The 16,626-nt window shown below is 46.2% G+C and overlaps 7 non-coding genes across 7 annotated transcripts; all 7 read left to right on the top strand.

Annotated features, from left to right (window-relative positions):
* Positions 1-720: 720 nt before the first annotated feature.
* LOC130335365 (U2 spliceosomal RNA) lies at positions 721-911 on the top strand. Its single transcript, XR_008877011.1, has one exon. It is a non-coding gene; the product is annotated as a U2 spliceosomal RNA (small nuclear RNA).
* A 2,085-nt stretch (positions 912-2,996) lies between these two features.
* Positions 2,997-3,187, top strand: LOC130335364 (U2 spliceosomal RNA). Its single transcript, XR_008877010.1, has one exon. It is a non-coding gene; the product is annotated as a U2 spliceosomal RNA (small nuclear RNA).
* A 2,090-nt stretch (positions 3,188-5,277) lies between these two features.
* LOC130335399 (U2 spliceosomal RNA) lies at positions 5,278-5,468 on the top strand. Its single transcript, XR_008877041.1, has one exon. It is a non-coding gene; the product is annotated as a U2 spliceosomal RNA (small nuclear RNA).
* A 2,087-nt stretch (positions 5,469-7,555) lies between these two features.
* On the top strand, positions 7,556-7,746 carry LOC130335398 (U2 spliceosomal RNA). The gene has a single exon (XR_008877040.1). It is a non-coding gene; the product is annotated as a U2 spliceosomal RNA (small nuclear RNA).
* A 2,094-nt stretch (positions 7,747-9,840) lies between these two features.
* On the top strand, positions 9,841-10,031 carry LOC130335363 (U2 spliceosomal RNA). Its single transcript, XR_008877009.1, has one exon. It is a non-coding gene; the product is annotated as a U2 spliceosomal RNA (small nuclear RNA).
* A 2,084-nt stretch (positions 10,032-12,115) lies between these two features.
* Positions 12,116-12,306, top strand: LOC130335362 (U2 spliceosomal RNA). The gene has a single exon (XR_008877008.1). It is a non-coding gene; the product is annotated as a U2 spliceosomal RNA (small nuclear RNA).
* Positions 12,307-14,386: 2,080 nt separating this feature from the next.
* Positions 14,387-14,577, top strand: LOC130335436 (U2 spliceosomal RNA). Its single transcript, XR_008877068.1, has one exon. It is a non-coding gene; the product is annotated as a U2 spliceosomal RNA (small nuclear RNA).
* Positions 14,578-16,626: the final 2,049 nt, after the last annotated feature.

Here is a 16,626-nt window from a genome sequence, read left to right as displayed (position 1 = left end):
TGTGACTATGGAGCTGTTTGGTGATGTCGTCTATTATGGCCTTCATAGAAGCAACAGGAGATTGTTGCATCCATCTAGAACCCTCAGAACTACAGTGCTATGATGTCACTCACTTCCACAGGCCTTGCAGAGTGTAAACAACAACAACCCAGCTTTGTTGTGTATGTAACCATAGGGATTTGTGATGTCACCTAGAACCTTCACAGCAGCGACAGCTTTATGAGGAGCATCAGCACTGCTCTGCCTGAGCAGAACCATCACCGCCATAGGTTGTCAAATAACCCGGGTTTAACACACACAGGTAAGTCCAATGGGGTGCAGGCATGTCCTCTATGCTTACAGCTTCCCGTGGGTGTTGGTTTGATACCGTTTGGGGACAGCCAAGGAGGCATCTGCAGGCAACAAAGGTAGGTGTGTGCTTGTGTGTGTGTTTCCTATGCAGATCCTAAGCCCAGTGTCACATGCAAGTAGGAGGAGTAAGAAGGGTTCCTGGCAAATCCGGGTTATGGATTGCATTTAAAAAGGCCCCGTGGGAGTGCAATGGGCCCCTGTCTTGCTGCTTAGCAATAATGGTATGGGTTTAGGTTCTGCTGTGTGTACTGGTGGTTGACTGCCCCCCAGCCCAGAGTGTGCATGGAAAATTGTCTGGCAGCCTCCCTGACAGCAAGCAGTGATAGTGCCCATGAAGGGCACCTTGTTGGGCCCGCCCCTTTCACGGTTATCGCTTCTCGGCCTTTTGGCTAAGATCAAGTGTAGTATCTGTTCTTATCAGTTTAATATCTGATACGTCCCCTATCTGGGGACCATATATTAAATGGATTTTTGAGAACGGGGGCCGATTTCGAAGCTTGCTTCCGTCGCCCTATGCATTGACCCGATATGGCAGTATCTTCGGGTACAGTGCACCACCCCCTTACAGGGTTAAAAAGAAAGATTCCTACTTTCATTGCTACCTGCTTGCTGGCTAGCCAGCTAGCCAGCCCTGTGGGCCTTGCTGCTGCTGCAGCCAAAAAACAAAAGGTGGTGCTGCTGCTGCTTCTGCTGCTTCTGCTTGTGTCTGGCCGCTGTTGGAGCGTCCAGGCACAGGACTTCTGCTGCTGCTGACTAAATGGCCTCCTTAATTGGATCATTTGAGTAGCCAGCACACCTGTGCAGGTAGGGCATGACATGATAGGCAGCTGCCTTGATAGCGGGTGGGTGCTGAATGTTCCTAATTGACAAAATAAGATTAATGCTTATGAAGAAATATAAAATCTCATCCCTTCCCCAATATCGCGCCACACCCCTACCCCTTAATTCCCTGGTTGAACTTGATGGACATATGTCTTTTTTCGACCGTACTAACTATGTAACTATGTAACATAACATGGGGGGGGGGGGGGGGTCTCCTGGCTGTTCACACAGGTGTGTCATTGCTGTACATTGACCATGCATTGCTTCTGTGGTATTGCAAAGGCAAAGACAAATGCTTCCAGCCATCCATTGCACTAATGGATTGGTCATCAGCTGGCTGTCTATGTCCCGCATCAATATAGACCAAAGTACAGAGGGTTAGGCTATGCTATTGTGCACCTACCTGATGCATCAGAAGGTGCGAGGCCCTTGCTAAATTCTGTGCACAGACTTTGAGATCTATACTTTAGACTGTATCTAAACCTGCTCCAACATGGACTGACATTCTGGCCTACTTTCAGCCGATGCGACTTGTCTGTCGCTGAACAGTCGCTTTTTATGTATTCAGCACCTATGTATAATGTTGTAAAAATGCTCTAGAAGCTAAAGTCGCAGAAATGTCACACATATTTGGCCTGCAACTTTCTGTGCGACAAATTCAGACAGGAAAAATCAGTATAAATCCTTAGAAAATTATCCCCCAGTGTCTCCATCTGCTGGCGGTATTGAATAAGCATTGCTGCACTGATGGGGTATGCATTAGACGAAAAAAAAGAAGAAAAAGAAGAATAATACGCCCAGAAAAGAGGCGAAAAGGAGAAAAACGTAAAAAAACGTGAAAAAAAAGTAAGAGGAAGAGAAGGGAAAAAAAGGTGGAAATGGGTTTAAAAGTGATTTCGGCGGAGAAATATATATATATATATATATATATATATATATATATATATATACGCGCACACACACACATATATATAAACGTATTCTCCGTTGAGATATTGCAGCCGCTGCTGTGTCCAGGCCCAGGAGCCTTAGCACTGTGCTGTGATGTCACTCAATACCACTGACATCACTAGGTGTAAACAACATCTCTCCTTTGCTGTGTATGTGACTATGGAGCTGTTTGGTGATGTTGTCTATTATGGCCTTCATAGAAGCAACAGGAGATTGTTGCATCCATCTAGAACCCTCAGAACTACAGTGCTATGATGTCACTCACTTCCACAGGCCTTGCACAGTGTAAACAACAACAACCCAGCTTTGTTGTGTATGTAACCATAGGGATTTGTGATGTCACCTAGAACCTTCACAGCAGCGACAGCTTTATGAGGAGCATCAGCACTGCTCTGCCTGAGCAGAACCATCACCGCCATAGGTTGTCAAATAACCCGGGTTTAACACACACAGGTAAGTCCAATGGGGTGCAGGCATGTCCTCTATGCTTACAGCTTCCCGTGGGTGTTGGTTTGATACCGTTTGGGGACAGCCAAGGAGGCATCTGCAGGCAACAAAGGTAGGTGTGTGCTTGTGTGTGTGTTTCCTATGCAGATCCTAAGCCCAGTGTCACATGCAAGTAGGAGGAGTAAGAAGGGTTCCTGGCAAATCCGGGTTATGGATTGCATTTAAAAAGGCCCCGTGGGAGTGCAATGGGCCCCTGTCTTGCTGCTTAGCAATAATGGTATGGGTTTAGGTTCTGCTGTGTGTACTGGTGGTTGACTGCCCCCCAGCCCAGAGTGTGCATGGAAAATTGTCTGGCAGCCTCCCTGACAGCAAGCAGTGATAGTGCCCATGAAGGGCACCTTGTTGGGCCCGCCCCTTTCACGGTTATCGCTTCTCGGCCTTTTGGCTAAGATCAAGTGTAGTATCTGTTCTTATCAGTTTAATATCTGATACGTCCCCTATCTGGGGACCATATATTAAATGGATTTTTGAGAACGGGGGCCGATTTCGAAGCTTGCTTCCGTCGCCCTATGCATTGACCCGATATGGCAGTATCTTCGGGTACAGTGCACCACCCCCTTACAGGGTTAAAAAGAAAGATTCCTACTTTCATTGCTACCTGCTTGCTGGCTAGCCAGCTAGCCAGCCCTGTGGGCCTTGCTGCTGCTGCAGCCAAAAAACAAAAGGTGGTGCTGCTGCTGCTTCTGCTGCTTCTGCTTGTGTCTGGCCGCTGTTGGAGCGTCCAGGCACAGGACTTCTGCTGCTGCTGACTAAATGGCCTCCTTAATTGGATCATTTGAGTAGCCAGCACACCTGTGCAGGTAGGGCATGACATGATAGGCAGCTGCCTTGATAGCGGGTGGGTGCTGAATGTTCCTAATTGACAAAATAAGATTAATGCTTATGAAGAAATATAAAATCTCATCCCTTCCCCAATATCGCGCCACACCCCTACCCCTTAATTCCCTGGTTGAACTTGATGGACATATGTCTTTTTTCGACCGTACTAACTATGTAACTATGTAACATAACATGGGGGGGGGGGGGGGTCTCCTGGCTGTTCACACAGGTGTGTCATTGCTGTACATTGACCATGCATTGCTTCTGTGGTATTGCAAAGGCAAAGACAAATGCTTCCAGCCATCCATTGCACTAATGGATTGGTCATCAGCTGGCTGTCTATGTCCCGCATCAATATAGACCAAAGTACAGAGGGTTAGGCTATGCTATTGTGCACCTACCTGATGCATCAGAAGGTGCGAGGCCCTTGCTAAATTCTGTGCACAGACTTTGAGATCTATACTTTAGACTGTATCTAAACCTGCTCCAACATGGACTGACATTCTGGCCTACTTTCAGCCGATGCGACTTGTCTGTCGCTGAACAGTCGCTTTTTATGTATTCAGCACCTATGTATAATGTTGTAAAAATGCTCTAGAAGCTAAAGTCGCAGAAATGTCACACATATTTGGCCTGCAACTTTCTGTGCGACAAATTCAGACAGGAAAAATCAGTATAAATCCTTAGAAAATTATCCCCCAGTGTCTCCATCTGCTGGCGGTATTGAATAAGCATTGCTGCACTGATGGGGTATGCATTAGACGAAAAAAAAGAAGAAAAAGAAGAATAATACGCCCAGAAAAGAGGCGAAAAGGAGAAAAACGTAAAAAAACGTGAAAAAAAAGTAAGAGGAAGAGAAGGGAAAAAAAGGTGGAAATGGGTTTAAAAGTGATTTCGGCGGAGAAATATATATATATATATATATATATATATATATATATATATATATATATACGCGCACACACACACATATATATAAACGTATTCTCCGTTGAGATATTGCAGCCGCTGCTGTGTCCAGGCCCAGGAGCCTTAGCACTGTGCTGTGATGTCACTCAATACCACTGACATCACTAGGTGTAAACAACATCTCTCCTTTGCTGTGTATGTGACTATGGAGCTGTTTGGTGATGTCGTCTATTATGGCCTTCATAGAAGCAACAGGAGATTGTTGCATCCATCTAGAACCCTCAGAACTACAGTGCTATGATGTCACTCACTTCCACAGGCCTTGCAGAGTGTAAACAACAACAACCCAGCTTTGTTGTGTATGTAACCATAGGGATTTGTGATGTCACCTAGAACCTTCACAGCAGCGACAGCTTTATGAGGAGCATCAGCACTGCTCTGCCTGAGCAGAACCATCACCGCCATAGGTTGTCAAATAACCCGGGTTTAACCCACACAGGTAAGTCCAATGGGGTGCAGGCATGTCCTCTATGCTTACAGCTTCCCGTGGGTGTTGGTTTGATACCGTTTGGGGACAGCCAAGGAGGCATCTGCAGGCAACAAAGGTAGGTGTGTGCTTGTGTGTGTGTTTCCTATGCAGATCCTAAGCCCAGTGTCACATGCAAGTAGGAGGAGTAAGAAGGGTTCCTGGCAAATCCGGGTTATGGATTGCATTTAAAAAGGCCCCGTGGGAGTGCAATGGGCCCCTGTCTTGCTGCTTAGCAATAATGGTATGGGTTTAGGTTCTGCTGTGTGTACTGGTGGTTGACTGCCCCCCAGCCCAGAGTGTGCATGGAAAATTGTCTGGCAGCCTCCCTGACAGCAAGCAGTGATAGTGCCCATGAAGGGCACCTTGTTGGGCCCGCCCCTTTCACGGTTATCGCTTCTCGGCCTTTTGGCTAAGATCAAGTGTAGTATCTGTTCTTATCAGTTTAATATCTGATACGTCCCCTATCTGGGGACCATATATTAAATGGATTTTTGAGAACGGGGGCCGATTTCGAAGCTTGCTTCCGTCGCCCTATGCATTGACCCGATATGGCAGTATCTTCGGTTACAGTGCACCACCCCCTTACAGGGTTAAAAAGAAAGATTCCTACCTTCATTGCTACCTGCTTGCTGGCTAGCCAGCTAGCCAGCCCTGTGGGCCTTGCTGCTGCTGCAGCCAAAAAACAAAAGGTGGTGCTGCTGCTGCTTCTGCTGCTTCTGCTTCTGCTTGTGTCTGGCCGCTGTTGGAGCGTCCAGGCACAGGACTTCTGCTGCTGCTGACTAAATGGCCTCCTTAATTGGATCATTTGAGTAGCCAGCACACCTGTGCAGGTAGGGCATGACATGATAGGCAGCTGCCTTGATAGCGGGTGGGTGCTGAATGTTCCTAATTGACAAAATAAGATTAATGCTTATGAAGAAATATAAAATCTCATCCCTTCCCCAATATCGCGCCACACCCCTACCCCTTAATTCCCTGGTTGAACTTGATGGACATATGTCTTTTTTCGACCGTACTAACTATGTAACTATGTAACATAACATGGGGGGGGGGGGTCTCCTGGCTGTTCACACAGGTGTGTCATTGCTGTACATTGACCATGCATTGCTTCTGTGGTATTGCAAAGGCAAAGACAAATGCTTCCAGCCATCCATTGCACTAATGGATTGGTCATCAGCTGGCTGTCTATGTCCCGCATCAATATAGACCAAAGTACAGAGGGTTAGGCTATGCTATTGTGCACCTACCTGATGCATCAGAAGGTGCGAGGCCCTTGCTAAATTCTGTGCACAGACTTTGAGATCTATACTTTAGACTGTATCTAAACCTGCTCCAACATGGACTGACATTCTGGCCTACTTTCAGCCGATGCGACTTGTCTGTCGCTGAACAGTCGCTTTTTATGTATTCAGCACCTATGTATAATGTTGTAAAAATGCTCTAGAAGCTAAAGTCGCAGAAATGTCACACATATTTGGCCTGCAACTTTCTGTGCGACAAATTCAGACAGGAAAAATCAGTATAAATCCTTAGAAAATTATCCCCCAGTGTCTCCATCTGCTGGCGGTATTGAATAAGCATTGCTGCACTGATGGGGTATGCATTAGACGAAAAAAAAGAAGAAAAAGAAGAATAATACGCCCAGAAAAGAGGCGAAAAGGAGAAAAACGTAAAAAAACGTGAAAAAAAAGTAAGAGGAAGAGAAGGGAAAAAAAGGTGGAAATGGGTTTAAAAGTGATTTCGGCGGAGAAATATATATATATATATATATATATATATATATATATATATATACGCGCACACACACACATATATATAAACGTATTCTCCGTTGAGATATTGCAGCCGCTGCTGTGTCCAGGCCCAGGAGCCTTAGCACTGTGCTGTGATGTCACTCAATACCACTGACATCACTAGGTGTAAACAACATCTCTCCTTTGCTGTGTATGTGACTATGGAGCTGTTTGGTGATGTCGTCTATTATGGCCTTCATAGAAGCAACAGGAGATTGTTGCATCCATCTAGAACCCTCAGAACTACAGTGCTATGATGTCACTCACTTCCACAGGCCTTGCAGAGTGTAAACAACAACAACCCAGCTTTGTTGTGTATGTAACCATAGGGATTTGTGATGTCACCTAGAACCTTCACAGCAGCGACAGCTTTATGAGGAGCATCAGCACTGCTCTGCCTGAGCAGAACCATCACCGCCATAGGTTGTCAAATAACCCGGGTTTAACACACACAGGTAAGTCCAATGGGGTGCAGGCATGTCCTCTATGCTTACAGCTTCCCGTGGGTGTTGGTTTGATACCGTTTGGGGACAGCCAAGGAGGCATCTGCAGGCAACAAAGGTAGGTGTGTGCTTGTGTGTGTGTTTCCTATGCAGATCCTAAGCCCAGTGTCACATGCAAGTAGGAGGAGTAAGAAGGGTTCCTGGCAAATCCGGGTTATGGATTGCATTTAAAAAGGCCCCGTGGGAGTGCAATGGGCCCCTGTCTTGCTGCTTAGCAATAATGGTATGGGTTTAGGTTCTGCTGTGTGTACTGGTGGTTGACTGCCCCCCAGCCCAGAGTGTGCATGGAAAATTGTCTGGCAGCCTCCCTGACAGCAAGCAGTGATAGTGCCCATGAAGGGCACCTTGTTGGGCCCGCCCCTTTCACGGTTATCGCTTCTCGGCTTTTTGGCTAAGATCAAGTGTAGTATCTGTTCTTATCAGTTTAATATCTGATACGTCCCCTATCTGGGGACCATATATTAAATGGATTTTTGAGAACGGGGGCCGATTTCGAAGCTTGCTTCCGTCGCCCTATGCATTGACCCGATATGGCAGTATCTTCGGGTACAGTGCACCACCCCCTTACAGGGTTAAAAAGAAAGATTCCTACTTTCATTGCTACCTGCTTGCTGGCTAGCCAGCTAGCCAGCCCTGTGGGCCTTGCTGCTGCTGCAGCCAAAAAACAAAAGGTGGTGCTGCTGCTGCTTCTGCTGCTTCTGCTTCTGCTTGTGTCTGGCCGCTGTTGGAGCGTCCAGGCACAGGACTTCTGCTGCTGCTGACTAAATGGCCTCCTTAATTGGATCATTTGAGTAGCCAGCACACCTGTGCAGGTAGGGCATGACATGATAGGCAGCTGCCTTGATAGCGGGTGGGTGCTGAATGTTCCTAATTGACAAAATAAGATTAATGCTTATGAAGAAATATAAAATCTCATCCCTTCCCCAATATCGCGCCACACCCCTACCCCTTAATTCCCTGGTTGAACTTGATGGACATATGTCTTTTTTCGACCGTACTAACTATGTAACTATGTAACATAACATGGGGGGGGGGGGGGGTCTCCTGGCTGTTCACACAGGTGTGTCATTGCTGTACATTGACCATGCATTGCTTCTGTGGTATTGCAAAGGCAAAGACAAATGCGTCCAGCCATCCATTGCACTAATGGATTGGTCATCAGCTGGCTGTCTATGTCCCGCATCAATATAGACCAAAGTACAGAGGGTTAGGCTATGCTATTGTGCACCTACCTGATGCATCAGAAGGTGCGAGGCCCTTGCTAAATTCTGTGCACAGACTTTGAGATCTATACTTTAGACTGTATCTAAACCTGCTCCAACATGGACTGACATTCTGGCCTACTTTCAGCCGATGCGACTTGTCTGTCGCTGAACAGTCGCTTTTTATGTATTCAGCACCTATGTATAATGTTGTAAAAATGCTCTAGAAGCTAAAGTCGCAGAAATGTCACACATATTTGGCCTGCAACTTTCTGTGCGACAAATTCAGACAGGAAAAATCAGTATAAATCCTTAGAAAATTATCCCCCAGTGTCTCCATCTGCTGGCGGTATTGAATAAGCATTGCTGCACTGATGGGGTATGCATTAGACGAAAAAAAAGAAGAAAAAGAAGAATAATACGCCCAGAAAAGAGGCGAAAAGGAGAAAAACGTAAAAAAACGTGAAAAAAAAGTAAGAGGAAGAGAAGGGAAAAAAAGGTGGAAATGGGTTTAAAAGTGATTTCGGCGGAGAAATATATATATATATATATATATATATATATATATATATATATATATACGCGCACACACACACATATATATAAACGTATTCTCCGTTGAGATATTGCAGCCGCTGCTGTGTCCAGGCCCAGGAGCCTTAGCACTGTGCTGTGATGTCACTCAATACCACTGACATCACTAGGTGTAAACAACATCTCTCCTTTGCTGTGTATGTGACTATGGAGCTGTTTGGTGATGTCGTCTATTATGGCCTTCATAGAAGCAACAGGAGATTGTTGCATCCATCTAGAACCCTCAGAACTACAGTGCTATGATGTCACTCACTTCCACAGGCCTTGCAGAGTGTAAACAACAACAACCCAGCTTTGTTGTGTATGTAACCATAGGGATTTGTGATGTCACCTAGAACCTTCACAGCAGCGACAGCTTTATGAGGAGCATCAGCACTGCTCTGCCTGAGCAGAACCATCACCGCCATAGGTTGTCAAATAACCCGGGTTTAACCCACACAGGTAAGTCCAATGGGGTGCAGGCATGTCCTCTATGCTTACAGCTTCCCGTGGGTGTTGGTTTGATACCGTTTGGGGACAGCCAAGGAGGCATCTGCAGGCAACAAAGGTAGGTGTGTGCTTGTGTGTGTGTTTCCTATGCAGATCCTAAGCCCAGTGTCACATGCAAGTAGGAGGAGTAAGAAGGGTTCCTGGCAAATCCGGGTTATGGATTGCATTTAAAAAGGCCCCGTGGGAGTGCAATGGGCCCCTGTCTTGCTGCTTAGCAATAATGGTATGGGTTTAGGTTCTGCTGTGTGTACTGGTGGTTGACTGCCCCCCAGCCCAGAGTGTGCATGGAAAATTGTCTGGCAGCCTCCCTGACAGCAAGCAGTGATAGTGCCCATGAAGGGCACCTTGTTGGGCCCGCCCCTTTCACGGTTATCGCTTCTCGGCCTTTTGGCTAAGATCAAGTGTAGTATCTGTTCTTATCAGTTTAATATCTGATACGTCCCCTATCTGGGGACCATATATTAAATGGATTTTTGAGAACGGGGGCCGATTTCGAAGCTTGCTTCCGTCGCCCTATGCATTGACCCGATATGGCAGTATCTTCGGGTACAGTGCACCACCCCCTTACAGGGTTAAAAAGAAAGATTCCTACTTTCATTGCTACCTGCTTGCTGGCTAGCCAGCTAGCCAGCCCTGTGGGCCTTGCTGCTGCTGCAGCCAAAAAACAAAAGGTGGTGCTGCTGCTGCTTCTGCTGCTTCTGCTTCTGCTTGTGTCTGGCCGCTGTTGGAGCGTCCAGGCACAGGACTTCTGCTGCTGCTGACTAAATGGCCTCCTTAATTGGATCATTTGAGTAGCCAGCACACCTGTGCAGGTAGGGCATGACATGATAGGCAGCTGCCTTGATAGCGGGTGGGTGCTGAATGTTCCTAATTGACAAAATAAGATTAATGCTTATGAAGAAATATAAAATCTCATCCCTTCCCCAATATCGCGCCACACCCCTACCCCTTAATTCCCTGGTTGAACTTGATGGACATATGTCTTTTTTCGACCGTACTAACTATGTAACTATGTAACATAACATGGGGGGGGGGGGGGGTCTCCTGGCTGTTCACACAGGTGTGTCATTGCTGTACATTGACCATGCATTGCTTCTGTGGTATTGCAAAGGCAAAGACAAATGCTTCCAGCCATCCATTGCACTAATGGATTGGTCATCAGCTGGCTGTCTATGTCCCGCATCAATATAGACCAAAGTACAGAGGGTTAGGCTATGCTATTGTGCACCTACCTGATGCATCAGAAGGTGCGAGGCCCTTGCTAAATTCTGTGCACAGACTTTGAGATCTATACTTTAGACTGTATCTAAACCTGCTCCAACATGGACTGACATTCTGGCCTACTTTCAGCCGATGCGACTTGTCTGTCGCTGAACAGTCGCTTTTTATGTATTCAGCACCTATGTATAATGTTGTAAAAATGCTCTAGAAGCTAAAGTCGCAGAAATGTCACCCATATTTGGCCTGCAACTTTCTGTGTGACAAATTCAGACAGGAAAAATCAGTATAAATCCTTAGAAAATTATCCCCCAGTGTCTCCATCTGCTGGCGGTATTGAATAAGCATTGCTGCACTGATGGGGTATGCATTAGACGAAAAAAAAGAAGAAAAAGAAGAATAATACGCCCAGAAAAGAGGCGAAAAGGAGAAAAACGTAAAAAAACGTGAAAAAAAAGTAAGAGGAAGAGAAGGAAAAAAAAGGTGGAAATGGGTTTAAAAGTGATTTCGGCGGAGAAATATATATATATATATATATATATATATATATATATATACGCACACACACACATATATATAAACGTATTCTCCGTTGAGATATTGCAGCCGCTGCTGTGTCCAGGCCCAGGAGCCTTAGCACTGTGCTGTGATGTCACTCAATACCACTGACATCACTAGGTGTAAACAACATCTCTCCTTTGCTGTGTATGTGACTATGGAGCTGTTTGGTGATGTCGTCTATTATGGCCTTCATAGAAGCAACAGGAGATTGTTGCATCCATCTAGAACCCTCAGAACTACAGTGCTATGATGTCACTCACTTCCACAGGCCTTGCAGAGTGTAAACAACAACAACCCAGCTTTGTTGTGTATGTAACCATAGGGATTTGTGATGTCACCTAGAACCTTCACAGCAGCGACAGCTTTATGAGGAGCATCAGCACTGCTCTGCCTGAGCAGAACCATCACCGCCATAGGTTGTCAAATAACCCGGGTTTAACCCACACAGGTAAGTCCAATGGGGTGCAGGCATGTCCTCTATGCTTACAGCTTCCCGTGGGTGTTGGTTTGATACCGTTTGGGGACAGCCAAGGAGGCATCTGCAGGCAACAAAGGTAGGTGTGTGCTTGTGTGTGTGTTTCCTATGCAGATCCTAAGCCCAGTGTCACATGCAAGTAGGAGGAGTAAGAAGGGTTCCTGGCAAATCCGGGTTATGGATTGCATTTAAAAAGGCCCCGTGGGAGTGCAATGGGCCCCTGTCTTGCTGCTTAGCAATAATGGTATGGGTTTAGGTTCTGCTGTGTGTACTGGTGGTTGACTGCCCCCCAGCCCAGAGTGTGCATGGAAAATTGTCTGGCAGCCTCCCTGACAGCAAGCAGTGATAGTGCCCATGAAGGGCACCTTGTTGGGCCCGCCCCTTTCACGGTTATCGCTTCTCGGCCTTTTGGCTAAGATCAAGTGTAGTATCTGTTCTTATCAGTTTAATATCTGATACGTCCCCTATCTGGGGACCATATATTAAATGGATTTTTGAGAACGGGGGCCGATTTCGAAGCTTGCTTCCGTCGCCCTATGCATTGACCCGATATGGCAGTATCTTCGGGTACAGTGCACCACCCCCTTACAGGGTTAAAAAGAAAGATTCCTACTTTCATTGCTACCTGCTTGCTGGCTAGCCAGCTAGCCAGCCCTGTGGGCCTTGCTGCTGCTGCAGCCAAAAAACAAAAGGTGGTGCTGCTGCTGCTTCTGCTGCTTCTGCTTCTGCTTGTGTCTGGCCGCTGTTGGAGCGTCCAGGCACAGGACTTCTGCTGCTGCTGACTAAATGGCCTCCTTAATTGGATCATTTGAGTAGCCAGCACACCTGTGCAGGTAGGGCATGACATGATAGGCAGCTGCCTTGATAGCGGGTGGGTGCTGAATGTTCCTAATTGACAAAATAAGATTAATGCTTATGAAGAAATATAAAATCTCATCCCTTCCCCAATATCGCGCCACACCCCTACCCCTTAATTCCCTGGTTGAACTTGATGGACATATGTCTTTTTTCGACCGTACTAACTATGTAACTATGTAACATAACATGGGGGGGGGGGGGGGGGTCTCCTGGCTGTTCACACAGGTGTGTCATTGCTGTACATTGACCATGCATTGCTTCTGTGGTATTGCAAAGGCAAAGACAAATGCTTCCAGCCATCCATTGCACTAATGGATTGGTCATCAGCTGGCTGTCTATGTCCCGCATCAATATAGACCAAAGTACAGAGGGTTAGGCTATGCTATTGTGCACCTACCTGATGCATCAGAAGGTGCGAGGCCCTTGCTAAATTCTGTGCACAGACTTTGAGATCTATACTTTAGACTGTATCTAAACCTGCTCCAACATGGACTGACATTCTGGCCTACTTTCAGCCGATGCGACTTGTCTGTCGCTGAACAGTCGCTTTTTATGTATTCAGCACCTATGTATAATGTTGTAAAAATGCTCTAGAAGCTAAAGTCGCAGAAATGTCACACATATTTGGCCTGCAACTTTCTGTGCGACAAATTCAGACAGGAAAAATCAGTATAAATCCTTAGAAAATTATCCCCCAGTGTCTCCATCTGCTGGCGGTATTGAATAAGCATTGCTGCACTGATGGGGTATGCATTAGACGAAAAAAAAGAAGAAAAAGAAGAATAATACGCCCAGAAAAGAGGCGAAAAGGAGAAAAACGTAAAAAAACGTGAAAAAAAAGTAAGAGGAAGAGAAGGGAAAAAAAGGTGGAAATGGGTTTAAAAGTGATTTCGGCGGAGAAATATATATATATATATATATATATATATATACGCGCACACACACACATATATATAAACGTATTCTCCGTTGAAATATTGCAGCCGCTGCTGTGTCCAGGCCCAGGAGCCTTAGCACTGTGCTGTGATGTCACTCAATACCACTGACATCACTAGGTGTAAACAACATCTCTCCTTTGCTGTGTATGTGACTATGGAGCTGTTTGGTGATGTCGTCTATTATGGCCTTCATAGAAGCAACAGGAGATTGTTGCATCCATCTAGAACCCTCAGAACTACAGTGCTATGATGTCACTCACTTCCACAGGCCTTGCAGAGTGTAAACAACAACAACCCAGCTTTGTTGTGTATGTAACCATAGGGATTTGTGATGTCACCTAGAACCTTCACAGCAGCGACAGCTTTATGAGGAGCATCAGCACTGCTCTGCCTGAGCAGAACCATCACCGCCATAGGTTGTCAAATAACCCGGGTTTAACCCACACAGGTAAGTCCAATGGGGTGCAGGCATGTCCTCTATGCTTACAGCTTCCCGTGGGTGTTGGTTTGATACCGTTTGGGGACAGCCAAGGAGGCATCTGCAGGCAACAAAGGTAGGTGTGTGCTTGTGTGTGTGTTTCCTATGCAGATCCTAAGCCCAGTGTCACATGCAAGTAGGAGTAGTAAGAAGGGTTCCTGGCAAATCCGGGTTATGGATTGCATTTAAAAAGGCCCCGTGGGAGTGCAATGGGCCCCTGTCTTGCTGCTTAGCAATAATGGTATGGGTTTAGGTTCTGCTGTGTGTACTGGTGGTTGACTGCCCCCCAGCCCAGAGTGTGCATGGAAAATTGTCTGGCAGCCTCCCTGACAGCAAGCAGTGATAGTGCCCATGAAGGGCACCTTGTTGGGCCCGCCCCTTTCACGGTTATCGCTTCTCGGCCTTTTGGCTAAGATCAAGTGTAGTATCTGTTCTTATCAGTTTAATATCTGATATGTCCCCTATCTGGGGACCATATATTAAATGGATTTTTGAGAACGGGGGCCGATTTCGAAGCTTGCTTCCGTCGCCCTATGCATTGACCCGATATGGCAGTATCTTCGGGTACAGTGCACCACCCCCTTACAGGGTTAAAAAGAAAGATTCCTACTTTCATTGCTACCTGCTTGCTGGCTAGCCAGCTAGCCAGCCCTGTGGGCCTTGCTGCTGCTGCAGCCAAAAAACAAAAGGTGGTGCTGCTGCTGCTTCTGCTGCTTCTGCTTCTGCTTGTGTCTGGCCGCTGTTGGAGCGTCCAGGCACAGGACTTCTGCTGCTGCTGACTAAATGGCCTCCTTAATTGGATCATTTGAGTAGCCAGCACACCTGTGCAGGTAGGGCATGACATGATAGGCAGCTGCCTTGATAGCGGGTGGGTGCTGAATGTTCCTAATTGACAAAATAAGATTAATGCTTATGAAGAAATATAAAATCTCATCCCTTCCCCAATATCGCGCCACACCCCTACCCCTTAATTCCCTGGTTGAACTTGATGGACATATGTCTTTTTTCGACCGTACTAACTATGTAACTATGTAACATAACATGGGGGGGGGGGGGTCTCCTGGCTGTTCACACAGGTGTGTCATTGCTGTACATTGACCATGCATTGCTTCTGTGGTATTGCAAAGGCAAAGACAAATGCTTCCAGCCATCCATTGCACTAATGGATTGGTCATCAGCTGGCTGTCTATGTCCCGCATCAATATAGACCAAAGTACAGAGGGTTAGGCTATGCTATTGTGCACCTACCTGATGCATCAGAAGGTGCGAGGCCCTTGCTAAATTCTGTGCACAGACTTTGAGATCTATACTTTAGACTGTATCTAAACCTGCTCCAACATGGACTGACATTCTGGCCTACTTTCAGCCGATGCGACTTGTCTGTCGCTGAACAGTCGCTTTTTATGTATTCAGCACCTATGTATAATGTTGTAAAAATGCTCTAGAAGCTAAAGTCGCAGAAATGTCACACATATTTGGCCTGCAACTTTCTGTGCGACAAATTCAGACAGGAAAAATCAGTATAAATCCTTAGAAAATTATCCCCCAGTGTCTCCATCTGCTGGCGGTATTGAATAAGCATTGCTGCACTGATGGGGTATGCATTAGACGAAAAAAAAGAAGAAAAAGAAGAATAATACGCCCAGAAAAGAGGCGAAAAGGAGAAAAACGTAAAAAAACGTGAAAAAAAAGTAAGAGGAAGAGAAGGGAAAAAAAGGTGGAAATGGGTTTAAAAGTGATTTCGGCGGAGAAATATATATATATATATATATATATATATATATATATATATATATATACGCGCACACACACACATATATATAAACGTATTCTCCGTTGAGATATTGCAGCCGCTGCTGTGTCCAGGCCCAGGAGCCTTAGCACTGTGCTGTGATGTCACTCAATACCACTGACATCACTAGGTGTAAACAACATCTCTCCTTTGCTGTGTATGTGACTATGGAGCTGTTTGGTGATGTCGTCTATTATGGCCTTCATAGAAGCAACAGGAGATTGTTGCATCCATCTAGAACCCTCAGAACTACAGTGCTATGATGTCACTCACTTCCACAGGCCTTGCAGAGTGTAAACAACAACAACCCAGCTTTGTTGTGTATGTAACCATAGGGATTTGTGATGTCACCTAGAACCTTCACAGCAGCGACAGCTTTATGAGGAGCATCAGCACTGCTCTGCCTGAGCAGAACCATCACCGCCATAGGTTGTCAAATAACCCGGGTTTAACCCACACAGGTAAGTCCAATGGGGTGCAGGCATGTCCTCTATGCTTACAGCTTCCCGTGGGTGTTGGTTTGATACCGTTTGGGGACAGCCAAGGAGGCATCTGCAGGCAACAAAGGTAGGTGTGTGCTTGTGTGTGTGTTTCCTATGCAGATCCTAAGCCCAGTGTCACATGCAAGTAGGAGTAGTAAGAAGGGTTCCTGGCAAATCCGGGTTATGGATTGCATTTAAAAAGGCCCCGTGGGAGTGCAATGGGCCCCTGTCTTGCTGCTTAGCAATAATGGTATGGGTTTAGGTTCTGCTGTGTGTACTGGTGGTTGACTGCCCCCCAGCCCAGAGTGTGCATGGAAAATTGTCTGGCAGCCTCCCTGACAGCAAGCAGTGATAG

The sequence above is a fragment of the Hyla sarda genome, unplaced genomic scaffold (assembly GCF_029499605.1).
Source record: "Hyla sarda isolate aHylSar1 unplaced genomic scaffold, aHylSar1.hap1 scaffold_450, whole genome shotgun sequence".
Classification (NCBI taxonomy): domain Eukaryota; kingdom Metazoa; phylum Chordata; class Amphibia; order Anura; family Hylidae; genus Hyla; species Hyla sarda.
Note: the sequence above shows the minus strand (reverse complement) of the source record. Positions and strands in the feature narration are given on the sequence as shown.